At 44.6% G+C, this 15,260-nt stretch overlaps 1 long non-coding RNA gene across 1 annotated transcript in view; it reads left to right on the forward strand.

The window, feature by feature from the left end:
* Positions 1-3,397: 3,397 nt before the first annotated feature.
* The window catches only part of LOC130682897 (uncharacterized), a 68,585-nt gene continuing 56,722 nt past the window's right edge, over positions 3,398-15,260 (forward strand). Inside the window, exon 1 of the long non-coding RNA XR_008996330.1 lies at positions 3,398-3,845. This is a non-coding gene — a long non-coding RNA (uncharacterized LOC130682897). The remainder of the gene's footprint in view (positions 3,846-15,260) is intronic.

The following is a 15,260-nucleotide window of genomic DNA, read 5'->3' on the forward strand; positions in this document are numbered from 1 at the left end:
CAGGTGATGGTGTCAGGAGGCTGGACCTCTGGGAGGTGATGAGGTTGTGAGGTGGAGCCCCCATGCTGGAATCAGTGTCCTTAGAAAGAAGAGCCCAGATCCCCCTTCTTTCCCCAAGTGAGGACCAGCGAGGAGATGCATCTGTGAACCAGGAAGTGACTTCACCAGACAGGGGATCTGCCAGTGCCTTGACCCTGGTCTCCAGCCCAAGAGCCACAAAGACCCAGGGCCTATGGTTGAGGCAGCGGAACAGACTAAGGCAGAGGGTAAAGCCCAAGTCCTGCTGAAGAAGGGTCCAACGGGAGACCACACCACCTAATGGGTCACACTGCTAACCTGAGAGTGGAGGAGAAATAACCAAATTTCATAGAAAGGAAGGAGAAATCTGGCCCCAAGTGTAGGGAAACCAAACAAAATGCCCTCATATAACCACAAGTTGGCCCTCACATCACTTTGAAACTATCTGAATCAACTTCCAGTCAAAATTTTGGGCTGGAAAACCTTCAAAACAATCATTAGTTTTAAAGTAATCTGTGTGACAGAAGCAAACATAACTTATATTTAGAGAAATACAACTTCTGCATAAGCCTCAAGTAATCTCCACAGAGGAAAATTTCAAAGAATATGAGTTCATAGCTCTACATCACAAGCCAACAAGGATGGAGGACCCTGTAAGCTACAGCTGGAAGACCCAAGGACAAGCCCTGCTGACTCACCATGAGGGAATTTCTCAACTCTCCATCTAGTCCAGTCTAATTATGAAGTTATGTGTGCATCTTTCAATAAATATTTTGTCATTATAGTTACATCAAGAAGGTGACTAAAAAAATGTAAGCAAATAATAAGGACTTAAAAAAACAGACAAGCAAATCTGGGAGAAAAAAATACGATTTTTAGACATGAGGAAGAAGAACTGAAATTGAAAGACTCAATTTTAATTGTGAGTTATGCAGCTGAAGAGGCAATTCATGAATTGGAAAATAAATGTTACAATAATACAAATACTGTAATAGAAAAAAATGGAACAGAGCAAAGAATTTCAAGGGGTGTGATGAGGTGAATTCTAAAATTCATCTCTAAAATTCATCGGCTTAGCTTCTAGATGAGAAGAGACACTCTGATGAGTTAACATGTGAGGATTTTCCAGTGTGTTGAAAGACATCAGTCCTCAAGTCCAAATGTCCAGTGTCAGGCAGGATGGGGGTAAAAAGTCCACTTCTGCGCCACTCAACATCACACTTCACACAGAAGTTACTGAGCCCTTAGCAGAAGACAGGCTTTCCTCAAAGACAGACAGGAAGACACAGAGTCACATCTCAGCTACAACAGCAGAAATCAAAACAGCTGAAATTATATCCTATTTGCAGTGAAAAACCCACCAGTCAGCCTAATTGTATCCTCACTAAAGCTGTTCTTCAAGAACAAGTGTAAAATAGAGACAAAAACTATGAGCTTTTGCCACAGTAGAAACTATATGAAGGAAGATGTGAAAAGTTAGACTTGCAATACTGGATGAAATATTAGACAGTTCCTGTTCCTAGGCCTTTGTGTCATATGGAAGAGGGTAAAAATACTGATTACATTCCAATCTCTTTATGAAAACCATTAGCTAACACTAAAATAATAGAAATTGGGGCTGTAACTTAAACATGGCAGAAATTTAAATTAGAGTAAAGAAAAATCCTCAATAAATTTTAAAGAATTAAAGAGGAAAAGCACAAAAAGAGTTACACAAATGGTAAAAATAGGAAAGCACAAATGAGACGGTGAGATAGATTCAAACAGGTCAGAAATGGGAATGTATTGACTGAAGTACAGGGTATGTGATCCCAAGGGGACAGCTATGTGTTATTTGGCTGTTGCTTAAGCTATGAATCTTAATGGTAAAACTGTACAATAACCTAATAAATGCTTCCTAATGGTGTGTTAAATGAACAGCATAGATAATGGACTTAGCAAAGTAGCTAGTATACAGGAAATATGCCATGAAAATTAAATGTCATTATTATTACAGTGTTCTGGAGGACATTGTCAACATGATAAAGTACTATGAGAGGGGAGGAATTCCAGTTTCATGGTTTGATCTTGGGCAAGAGACACGAAGCTCTGGCGGAAAGGCTGGGGATGGTATCTGGAAGCTATTGTGAGAAGTCCTGGATAGAGAATAATGGCCTTTCGTTTCAGGGATCTGTGACCATGAGAAATAAAGGACAGCAGTGAAGAAATGTGAAAAATCAACAAACAAAAGCTATTTGATAGTGGAGATCATTGATCTATTTGCCTTGGAGACAAAACATACTGCCAAAAAAAAAAATGTTCTGAGAAGGCTAAGAATCTTCCAAATTCTTCAAATTTTGTCTTTCAATGTATTTACTGCTATGAAATCCAGTTTTTTGCCCCCACTTGAGGAATATGTTGGAGTGCAACTCCCTGCTTTGTACTCATTCCTCTGAAGTTTGAAGTCTGTGTGAACATCTTTAGAAAAGAGTGACAGAATTAGCTACAGCGAAACTCACCATCCCCTTAGACAGCACTGCCCGTGGGATCAAAAATGCCTGAGACAATGGAGTGTGGAATGTTGACTCTGCTCTCTAGCTCCCCAAATACTGAGAAAATGGAGAATCCCACACTGATTGCTTCACTTCCAGCATGATCGTTGTGGGCTTGCAGGCTTCTGATCTGCTTTAAATATCTCTGCCACAAGTAGGTTCAAAATGGGCTCAGCTGGCTTTGATTCAGTTCCGGCAACTGTCTGGCTCAGAAGCTAGTGTCATCAATGCCACTTAACATCAGATGTTTCTAACTATCTTTGAAAAACGCGAGGCACCCAGAAAACCACCACTTCACCCTTGAGGTTTGTCAGCTAATGGCTCTGCTTTACAGACAGAGAGCATGGTTTAAACACGCATTTTTCGAAAAGTCATATTTGGTCTCTCTAAAACAGAGCAATAAAAATTGCACAATCTAAAAGAAGGAACAGTTTGTTTTGCCCTGTTTATTGCCAGCTAAATGCCAGAAGACTTTTAAAGTAACAGCAGCCAGTATAAAGGAGGGGAAAAAAATCAAATAAAAATGTTATGATCTTAAAATAAAGCTATTGCTCTCTCCCCCCCCATAGTTTTACAAAACTTTCTACACCTTTTGGCATTAGAAACTACATATAATGGTTTTGCTCTGCAAATGCCATCAAGGCATCATATAAAATTATAGCTGTAGGAATAGAAGTGCTGTAAAAATGAGCAAGAAAGCAGAACATTTCCGTGAAGAGTAAAACAGTCGATATTACCTCTACCTGAATAAGGCAAACTTTACTCAAGAGGAAGAATGAAAATGAATGTATGTTTTGTTTTCCCTAGATAAAACCTCTTAAAAATAGCACAGAAGGTGATTCTTAGTCTAAATAGAGCACTGCCTCCTCCTTCCTGCATCTGACTCAACCCTTTTCTATACATTAGAATCCACAGAGCTGTAACATCTACTCAGCAGGGGGGGGTCCCAACTGACTCAGATCCAACTAGTCTAGGGTGCCTCTTGGATTTTTCGTGCTGGGATTTCCAAAGCTCTCCAGGGGGTTCCAGCAGGCAGTCAAGTTTGAGAACCGCAGCTTAAGAGCAAAGTCAACTGCAGTGTGCATGGAGGACAAGGCAACGTCCCCAACAATCAAGCCCAAAGCAGAACTCTCCCAGGAGAAGCCTGTGTTCTGCTGGCTCATGCCAGCACTCAGCCTGCTTGCCTGATTTCAGTGAGCTCCAAAGCCAGCCCTCTCCGGCAGCCTGGGTTCTGAGCTGCTTCCCACCAAAGCTGCGTGTCACCTGACGTGAACAGAACATGGCCATTTGGGAGTGGTGAGTAAGAAGAGGAGGAAGGAACATTTTTTATTTCTGTCTTCCTCCCCATCGTAAATGCTAGCATTCCTTCAAGATTTTGTGTTAGTCTCCAGAAGCCAGCCAGCATTCAGCTCATATTGTCCTATATTTCTTTTTTGTCATTTCTATGCTTCTGTCTGGTCTTTCCTGCCTCCACAAGTCTGCATTGCTTGTGCTATGAGGCTGAACAGCAGCAGGGACAGCCTGAGTGCTCTGGGGATGAGGGGCCCCCATAGAGAAAATAGGAGGGGTTTGGAAAGGCCACATTACTCGTTCTGCTGCAGGCAGAGGATGCAGCACAAGCTGGCACAAAGTTGCGAGACAATGCTATTTACGATTTACTCTGAGTCTAATGTTAAATGTGGTTCTCAACATCCAGTGTTGCAGGGAACATTAAACTGACTAGAAATGGAGGATATTCTTAGCCAAAACTTCATGGAATACTACATATGGCCCTGCATATATCTAGAAAAGTGTCATGTACAAAAAAGAAGTTAGTTTGGAGTAGGAAGAACTGATTGCTTCAGTTCAGAAATGTCCCTAATACAGAATAAAATCTGCTGTTTCCAGTGTGATTCAGGAAATATCATTTAGAGTTATTAATAGAAACTGAACCCCAAACTAGAAAGGGGTGTTGAAAGTTGTAACAGTGACTATCACCACAAGATTCTCTAGGCTACAGGATCATCTTTATTTACACACTCACTCAGGTGTTCAATCCAACAAACACAGGTCACATGACTTCTCAGTGTTCAGTGCTGCCCTAGGGGTTCGATATATTATGGTAACAAAACGGACATGGTTCTCTCTTCAGGGCATTTTTAGGCCACTGGAGGACAGGCACTAAGCAAGTAAAACCCCAAATGTACATAGACTGTAAAGTGTATCCAACTTTGTGAAGGCAAAGGCAGGTGCCATGAGATAGCTCAGCAGCAAGCCCAGCTTTGATGTGAATGTTTGCATCCATGCTTCTAGGACATGACATCTAAATAGGTGCTTAAATGATGAGTGAGAATGAATCTGTTTGGAGGGAAGAAGTTCATCTTGTGCAGGAATGTGCTGGGTGCAACGTGGTAAAAATATTTTACAGAGGAGGTGTGTTCACACATACTCACACAGAGACACTCCACCCACCTTCACACACAGAGGGTCTAATTGTATCTGAGGGGCAAAGTGGCACCTTTGCTTCCACACTGTGTTTGTCTCCTTTGCTGCGTTAAACTTTGGCCAAAATGAAAAGAAAAAAAGGGCTTCTACTCAGCCTGCAGCTCTGCACACAGGCTTGTTGATCATCAAACAGAGTTTTGCTTAAGGTTTGAGATTTCTGCAAATGGCCCTTTACCCAAAGTGTGCCTCCCCAGGAGAGATAAGGAAACATATATGAAGATAATGATTGCCTTGTCAAAGACTTCTGGAACATCGTGACAAGACCTAGGTCAGTGAGAGTCAACTAATGAAGGATGCAGAGTTTCTTAGCTCTCCTCGGACCCTTGCTGGTGCCCATATGTCTGCAGTCTTCAGAGACCCCTCCCCTCCTGTTCCCCATTCCCAGCATGAAAGAAGCTTTCCACCAACACTGAGGGGAAATAGAGCTTTGGGACATTAGTCTGCTACCTTCTCGGTCTGCTGACTTTCCAAATAAAGTCCCTTTCCTGACCCCAGCACTTTGCCTCTCTGTTTATTGGCATAAGCTTGGACTTGATAATAGATTCGCTGACTGACACCTTGATGGCCCAGTACTCTCCCAGAGAACATGGGACAAAGGATCATCAGCTGGGTGCCTAAGATCATGACTTTCCAAATGAAGAGCATGAAAGCCTGGGCAGACAGCCCACTGTGTGACCGGAAGGGCTTGGCCCGTTTTCAAAATTCCTGCAGGGAGTATCCCCCTAGCCTGCAGGCTTGCCTCTACCTGGATTTGCTGAGTTGAGGCATCCTGCTTATCTTCCAGGAGGGGGTGAGGGAGGCCTGGAGGGAGCCCCAAATTGGGAGGGAGTCACCCCCCCATCCCAGGGGAATTAAACTTGAGAGCTAATGGTGCTGGAGTGAAAACTCTAAGCGATCCCGAAGGGAAAGGGAGCCTGGAGGGAAAGGGGTCAACAGCACACTATGGTAGGGGACAGGCGGCCCAGGATAGGAAGGTCTGAGCTGTCCCCTCCACTCACCAGGAGGCAGTGGGGGAACACCCAGGTATCCCCCAACACTTGGGATCCCCTGTTCAGAGCACGATTTGGGGCCTTCCTTCTCTGGCTGATGACTATGGATTCTTGGAAGATAGAAGTTTGACTTTATTCTGAGTATTAAACCAGCTCTTTCCAATGGGCCTTTAATATTAGTACATACAATTATAAGTGTGTAAGTTTGCTATGGTAACAAAACGGACATGGTTCTCTCTTCTGGGCATTTTTAGGCCACTGGAGGACAGGCACCAAGCAAGTAAACCAGCTCTTTCCAATGGGCAGACAGCCCACTGTGTGTCTGAACAGCCCACTGTGTATGAACAGTTGACTTAAAAAAAAACCTAATGAAAAGCAAAGAATTTTTAAATAGAGACAGTTTACTTGAAAGGGTTATCATCTGATCGCAGAACAAAGGTTGGCCAAGAACCACGGGATGTTTGTTCCTGTTCTGGGACGCTCTAGCCACCATCATGTGATAAAGCACACCAGCAGCTGGGGTCTCCTGCCTCTTCTTGCCCATCAGCTGTTTTATCCATTTCCTTTGTCCTCCAGGGATGTGGCTGGAATTGGAGGACAGCCTGCAGACTGCAGATTCTTTTATCACACTGTCATTGTCTCCTGGAGCAATCTTTACTCTGGGTCAGGAAATAAATAGTGCGCCCTTTTCCCTTAAAGTTTAAAATACCTCATATATTTTTGAATTAGATTATTTAAGAAGACAAGTTCAACAGTCTTAGATATTCCTTTTAATGGAACAGAAGTCTGAGGGGCACAAGAAAGTGGTTTTCTCAGATGTGTAGTATCTGTCTCCACTGGCAGATAGATGCTGGCTGTGAACCACCCGACGCCGTCCTGCTTCAAAGCTACCAAGTACCGTGATCAGGGTTGATGACACTTGAAGGGAACCTGTTTGTGCCAAGGAAACCTCTCGTGGAGGGACCCTTGGTGAAGGATAAACAATATATATTTCATATTTTGTTTTTTGTGTTTTATCTTGTAATGCATGTGCTAGCTTTTCTTCCCTGCAGTGACACAGTGATTCAGGCAACTCACGTTGTGTGAAATCACCATTTTAAACATGTTCTGTGTGGACATACATTGTCCTTCATCACTGGCTCACCTTCTCACCTGCCCAAAGGCACCCTCTACCCTGTTCCCTTCCTGCCCAACTTCTCTTCTATGACAGCCGGTGACCTGGGTCATATTCTCTGTCCAGTTGGGACTACGTTAGTCTTGGTGCCTGCTCATGCTCTGGCTGTCTCTGTAGGCTCAGCTCCCAGCCTCCCTGAGAACACATCAGGAGACAACTCTGCTCCCGCCCTGCATGCATACATGGCAAAGTGGGCAAAGCCGTGAACAGGCTGGTGTCTGAGAAAACGCCAGCGTCCCGGAATGTGTCCCTATGTGCCGTGAAATTAGTGCTCTGGGTACCATGAGCTTCAGGGACAAGTTGTCACATATACTCTTAGCTTCACTAACAAATGAACACTGCTTATTTTACAAAAAGTGAAACAGAGAAAACACTGTAAGCAGAAAACAAGCACCAGAGCCTTATTGTGACCCTTAGGTGAAACATTCGAATGTGGGTGGGACACGTGGGGATAGACATGAGATGCAAGCCTGAGTTAGGCTGGCTTCGGTGGACTAGAAGGACAGTTTCAGCTGAAATAGCATAGCGCGCTTTGCTCTCTGATATCCACACTCAGCGAACTCTCGAAGCAGATTTGCAGGGGGACTAGGCAGGCTACCGTCCTGCCCAGCCCACAAGACACGCAGCAGGCCCTCGCTCACAGACTGTGTTTTGTCTCTTGCTCAAACTCCTCTCCCAGGGCTCAGTTCCCTCCTCCACTCTTAATGCCACCACTCCCTCCATTGCAGTCAAACCCCACGATCCTTGCGAACTTTAAGCCCTGGTATCCCAGTGCTTCATGCCATGGTGTGCATGCCAGTCAACTCTCCTGTCACCCCACATTCAAGGTTTATGGATTTCCTCCACATTCTCAACCTTGCCCTTTGTCTCACACCTGAAACTCTCAGCTGACACACCCTGGACTTGGCCAGCACCAGGAGTGGCCCTCAGGAATTGCCCTTTGCACTAACGTGCCCGGTTGCCCCTCGTCCTCACCCATCAGTGGTTGTCCATGTCTTCTGGTCACCCTGTGTCCTCCTGGTCTTCATGCCCCTACTTGCCTGCCTCTGTCCTTCAGTCCTGGACAAAGGATTGCAGTTAAAAACCCACCCTCACTACTTCTATCGTGTTCTCACCTTGCTGGCTCAGCAAATATTTACAGAGTGACAGTCGTACAAATGATTTTACTCCCTCCTCTCGAGCTGTACCTTGTTACCTCTTCTGGGCTCAGTTACTCAGTATACACCCATATTCTATGAACTCTAAGGCAGCATCAATCACAAAATGCAACATCACAGTATGTGCTTCACAGGATAAAAAGATGCTGCCAATTAACATTAAAAAATGCCATCAGTTGTAGATGAATTCTGCTTTCAGAGCTGTTAAAATATAAAAAAAATATGCATCCTATAATATATAATCATTTTGTGAGGTCTATGCCAGGCACTTCCGAATCTCCCTTTCCCTTTGATATCACATTTCTTGAAAGAGGCTGAGCTGCTGGTTTCTGCCTCGCTACTTCCTGTATCTTCCCTCCTCACTGTGATTTTGCTCCATCTTCTAATACACCAAGAGTCACACTAATTGCCAGATTGGGGGTGTGTCGCCCAGCATAGGCAGACACCATTTAACATCTTCCTCCTCACACTCCTTCCTTTATTCTGAGACAAGAAGCTTCCCGTTCTTCATAACATATTAGTTAGACTTGCTCAGGTTTTAAAACTTCTCCGTTTTCCTTTATGGGCCACGTGTCTGATTTTGTTCATGGTTCCACCTACTGTTCTTACTGTAGGCAGCGTCCTGCTGTGGGAACCTCCCAAAGCAGGCTTCCTGACCCTCTGCTCAGGTCCTGAAGCTGACCCAGGGTCTGGTCTCCCCTGGCATCCCACTGACGGCCAGCAGCCCCGGACATTTCTGAAGATGGGCCCTTCAGCACCAGCTGGGAAGTTCATGCTCCTGGGTTGCCTCCTGGCCCCGTCCTCACCCCTTGCACCCCTCATACCTTGTCCTCTACTAGTTCTTTCTGTCTTGTGCCCCTCCAGCCCTGTGCTTAAGTGTTTCCCCCCTCTCATCAAAGCCTCTAAATGCTTATCTCCTACCCAGATGGCACACCTCCCTGCTCGGCAATGCTGTTGGTTACCTGCCAGCATCTCAAACATACCGTGTCTGAAGATAAAGCCCCACTTCCCAAACATCTTCCTTCTCCCTCCTTCCTTCTCCTTCCTTCTCCTCCTTCCTCCTCACACCCACCTTCTCTCCCTCCTAGCACTCCAGCTGTTAAAACATCCCCAGCACCCATTTCCATCTCTCCACCGACTCTGCTGCCAGGCTGGGCCAAGGCAGCACCAGTTAGCACCTGCCTCCCACCTGCCTTCTGGCTTTACCCCTCCAGATGTCTCTACCATCTTAGCTGGAATCACCCAGTGAAAACCAGATCAAGCCCTTGAGCTCCCAAGCCAACTGACGGCGTGTCACCAGGCCTACCTCCCCATCTTCTGTGGCTCCCTGTCCCACTTGGGAAAGCCCAGGTCCTGTCCCACCACCATGTCATCTCCTACCTTCCCTGGCACACCGTCTCTCCATGCCCTGCAAGATGCCCAGAAATCTGCCCCTTTGGCAGCTTTTCCAGATTATTCTCTCCTCCCTTCATGAACTTCTTGTTTCTCTGTCACATGGTCACATTCCTTAACCACTCTCGCCATTTTTATTATTTTTAGTATAACAACTGTCTCATCTCTTCCTTTCTTGGCTCTTGTTTTAATCCTTTGCCATCTTTAACTTCCATTGACAGCTGCCTGCAATCACTTTTTAAAGGTGGAGGTAGGGATTCCAAATGCAAATATTTGAATAAGAATTCTGAATTGTGCCCATATCATTGGACAAAGTGAGCATACAGCCAGGACTTAAAATTTGAGAGTTTATATACATTTTCCAAAAACAATTTCATAAAGAATTTTCCCTTTTAACTTGCAAGATTTCAAACCCTGGACTTCACCCAAGGTCCTAAGTAGTGAATGTGGGAAAATGTCCATTGAGTTTTTCTCTCCAATGACTAAAAATGTCTCATTTATTCCTTGGAGACCTATCTTAATGTTTTTTATTAAAGAAGATTTGTGAATAGAAACTTGTGAAAGAATACATATTTAAAGAGTGAGGCAATTTAATGCCATAAATACGGATGAACCAAACACTGTTAAGTGGAAACCAAGTATTCTGTAGGTGTCCTGACATTTCAGAATAGGAAAACCTACCCAGAAAGAAAAGTCTCCTTGGAGAACACATCCCGTTTCCCAGTTATTTGAGTTGATTTGAGGACTTTTTTTCTCTCAATTCACCCACTCTTGATGTAAAATGGATTTGGACACAGGCAGTGTAAGTTGTAGGCAAATAACCACATGGGCCCGGCGCCGGTCCTCCCATAAAGCGCCTCTGTATCCTCACTGGGGACACTAAGGGCTTGTGGGAGCTTTACAGAGAGCCCAGGCCCTTTACATCTGCGCCACTGGGCTCTGTCTGATGATCCTTCACAGCTTCTGGAGGCCAAGTTAATGAAGCCCTTAACATTAACAGGCTAATCAGAGCAAACAAGACTGCCCCCACCAAGTGCCTGTCTCAGCCCAACTCTAGAGAAAGAAGGGAACCGTCTAAGCAGCCCTGGAAGCTGGGTTATGGTCATGTGACTGCCTCCCAACCTCTGGTCCCAGTATGAATGGCAAGGATGTTGAACCCCCCGTACGGCATTTCCATCTCTCTCTCTCTGCTTTACTGACTGATGGTGAGTCAGATGATCAGATGTCCCTCTGCCCTGTCATCTCTCAAAAGCTTGCATCAGATTGGAAGGGCCACCCAGAGCACCCACATGTGTGTACAGGGCTCTCTGCATGGAAAGCCGTGCAGTGGTGGGCTCAGCTACCAGCGCCGGGAATTCGGAAAGTCTGGGTAGAAGCCCAACAGTACACGCATCCTGTGGAGAAACCCCAGTGGCTCCCACTTTTCTCACATTTCCTCTAGAGAGTCTTACCATGTTTTCTGTGCATGCACGTGCACCTTCCCTGTAGGGCCAGGGGACTTTCAGCTCCTTTGAATCACTTTGTTTTCTGTGCCCTGGTGGATGTCAGCCTCTCATTCGTACTGTGACCCCCTACTCTTCAAAGTACATGGAGTGATGAAAAGGGAACACTTCCCATGCATTAGCGTCATGACATCTGACCTCTAAAAGCTCTTGACTGGCCTTTCCTCATACCTCTGGCGCATGATGTAACACATGGCAGTCTGCTCATGACATTTAAAATTCTGCAGTATAAATCCACAATTTTTTGTAGAACTAGAACCAGAAACCTGGTTGTAGGGACACCACTGTTGGGGTTCACTTTTACATGTTGTATTTTGAAACGTTGTCATCAAGTTTATGGCTGTTCATATTTGAAAGGGTTCTTCCCCAGCAATACAGTCTCTACCCTGACCAACCCAGAGTCAAAGCAATCAGAACACAGGGTCCAAACCATCTGGAGTGGAGCACAAATGTGTGTGGCTACAAAGGACTGGACATAACAAGGCAAACTGCCCCAGTTTCTAAAGCCAGAGGAGTATATCCACCCTAGCAGGTACACCACCCATTCCCCACTCAGAGAGAGCCCCCAGCTATTCACATCCCCCAGCCACTCAGTCAGGACTGGACCCCTGACTCTGTTGCCTCTGTCCTGTTTTCTGACTGACATATTATCCACTTACTGAATTCATACCCACCCCCAATTTAGAGAGCTCTTCTGGTTTAAAAAAATATGGAATAAGAATTAAGTTGTTTGATTACTTTCATCATTTCCATCTAAAATAGACTGCAGATAATAATACAGAACATGTTTTTGTGAAGGTATATTGATATATCAAATAATATAAATATTAGCAAAACTTGTTTAATTTTCCCTCAAAGAAAATGTATCTTCTTGTGTTTTTATAGTTATTTAGCAATAATTTACCACAAACTTCCCATATTTTAGCAAGGACAATTTCTGCGGTCCCCAGATACACTTTGTTTCCATCACAAAGACCATGTAAAAATAAGTACCTGAGAGAGATTCTTTTTGTCCCATAGAAGGTCAGACTCAAACTCTTTATGGAACCATTAACAATTTCTCATCAGGGCCAGGTGGGGTTCTGGAGTCTGAGCTTTCTTATGAAGTTCTCTTAGTCTTGGAGAGATGGCTAAGCAACTATGACATGGATAGAGGTGGGAGAGTATGTGGACCTCACGTCACAGTGGACATGTCCTGTCCTTGTCTCCCCAGAGGGGGACATAAGGCATGTTTACATTTGGTTTTGCACTGGGTTCCCTGGAAAACAGACCTTGAGAGATGGAGACAGAGGTGTGCCTGCATTTCCCCTCCACCCAGAAAGGCTTGTGGGTTCAGGACAGAAAAGGAGCCTAGGCAGAGGGGAAAGTGGAGCCAGAGTGTGGTGAAAGCAAAGTACTAGCGCATCCCTGGAGCTCAGGCTGGGATGCCTGGCTGAGTCCTTTTCAGTCGAGGTCTTGGGCAAATGGGCTCTCTGCAGCTGTGGGTAATTCTCAGAATGGGACAGAGTGACCACTGTCCCTTCCAAAGTCTTAGTAAACTGAGGCTTGGAAGTGGGCATCTGGTTGTGCACCCTTGCATCTGCTACACGTGCACGTATATATGTACCACATAGCTTGGTGTGGTTACACATGCCTGTGTACACATGTATGTGCTATAAATCCATCCTAAGATGCACAATATGAATGTTTCCTAGGAAAGAAGAGGAGGTAGCTGTGGCCAAATATGCTTATGGATTTCTTTATTTGCCCCTTAGGCCACATGCCAACGCCCCCCATCTACAGCCCATGGAAGCCTCCTTTATGCTGCCCCTGCACTCAGCAAAGCACGAGGTGTCTGTGGGAATGATAGATGTGATGGAAACAACTCTTGAAGAAGAAGGCTTTTAGCTTGCATGAAGAATATTACTCAGAAGGCAGTGTTCCTCGATCCCAGGGACAGTCTCTGGGGGTGGACTGGATCTATTTCTGGCTTCTCTGCATCCCCTGCAAGGTTCTGGCTCTAGCCCTTCAGCCTGCCTCCTCACTCAACTCCAGGGACTCACACTGTGCAGCCAGGCCTTCCTCACCTTCACCCTAGGAGTACGGGCTTGACTCAGCAGATGGCAATGGGCAGCTCAGTCCTATTCCATTGCTGACAGACAATTTAATTTGCTTTCCCCAAACCCTTTTGTTTTATCTCTAACTCTTTCTTGATGACCTCTTCAGTAACCATTGTATTTCTGCGGTCCCCAGATATGCTCTGTTTCCATCACAAAGATCATGTAAAAATATGTACCTGAGAGAGATTCTTTTTGTCCCATAGAAAGTCAGACTCAACCCCTTTATGGAACCACTAACAATATCTATAAACAGTAGAACTTCATCAAGGACAGAAAGAATTACAAATGCCTTAAAAGGGAAGTAAGTATTTCCCTTAAGTGAATCACAATTTATAAAGCACCAGAAGCAAGTCTGATATAGCCACAATTTTTTTTTAAAGGTAAAAACAACTTGAGAAGTAGACATTCTCAGGGCAGCATTAAATCGTGTTGAGGAGCATGGCATTTGCCTGCCTTAATTTGAATCCCAGCTCTACCCCTACTGGCTATGTGACCTCAGGCAAATTACTTTACCTCCCTGGGCTTCCCAGTTTCTTTAAGTGCAAAAGGGAAGAATATAAGCGTGCCTACCTTATAGAATTTCTATGAGGCTTACATGAATTAATATATGTAAAGTGTTTTGAACATTAACTGGCATATTGTAGGTACTGCAAAAATATTAGCTAATTTTTAGAAGATTGGAGACTGTTGAGAATTAGGCTTGGGGTTAATGATTATGCATTGAGTCCCCTATACAGAATTTTATTGTTGTTAACAACCATCTGATCAATAAATATGAGAGATGTCCTCTCAAAAAAAAAAATATTAGCTAATTTGTAGGAACTGTTCTAAAGCAAAACCCTTCTTATGGCTTTTTGCTATGATGTGTTTATATATCTGTTCAGATTTCTTATTCTATTGAATGTCTGGTTGACAGCAAGGATAAAAGACATATGAGAGTAAACTAGCATTTCTTCAGTACCTATAATGCACTGGTCACATGTCCATCCTAATTGATCATCCACCACAAATGCTCCTGCCCATGAGGAATGTGGGCAATGATGTAACACAGCCTTCCTGAACCCCCCTGGCTTCTAAGTGGCAACATCAGGTTTGGCACCTACAGTCCATCTGGCTGTACATTCACGTGATCAGACGGCCTTGCCTAAGCCGAGGTGAGAGGAAGTTATGCCTTCAGTGACACTGTGGGGACAGCCCTTCTCTCCAGCTTGTCTCCCACACCTCTGCCACATCATGGAAACCAAAACGGGAAGGAAAAAGCTATTAACTTGGAACTAAGTGTGCCTCTGGGCTCAATATGTTGTAAAATTTGGTAAATTCAATACTTGGTCTCCTCTGTCCTGCTCCCAAACAGTAGGGGACAAACCTCGGGGGTTAGTGATGCTTAGGAGCTTCCTGAGCCTTAGGATTTATGGCTCTTGCTGCTGTTGTTTTAAAATTAGCAAAAAGTGTGCTAACCATTTCATGGGAAGTGAAGGAGAAATGATAACATTTCACATGGTAAATGAAGGAGAATGATAGCCTATATTCAGACGGAGTCACAACCAACATGGACAGTTAGGCATGCCATTGCCATGTGACAGTCAGAGCTCCAGAAGCTTCTAGAAGATTCCACTGAAAGCAGATGCACATGGATGGGAGTATATGCATGGAGAGATACAAGCACAGTAAAAATCAGTACCTATTCTTTATTTTTTTCTCTTACACGTCTGGTTAGATGAGTTTTGATGAATGCATACATGCACATTTCCAGAGCCCAGACAGGATAAAACAATTCATTTCCTACGCTTCCTCACATGCCCCTCCATTGCCTCCTAGATGCCCCTGAGTCCCATCTTCCACCACCTGCATCTTGCCGGCATTTGGAGTTCACATAAACAGATTCATACACTGTTTATTTGGTCTTGCTCCTTT

Source organism: Manis pentadactyla, chromosome 3 (genome assembly GCF_030020395.1).
Source record: "Manis pentadactyla isolate mManPen7 chromosome 3, mManPen7.hap1, whole genome shotgun sequence".
Lineage (NCBI taxonomy): Eukaryota > Metazoa > Chordata > Mammalia > Pholidota > Manidae > Manis > Manis pentadactyla.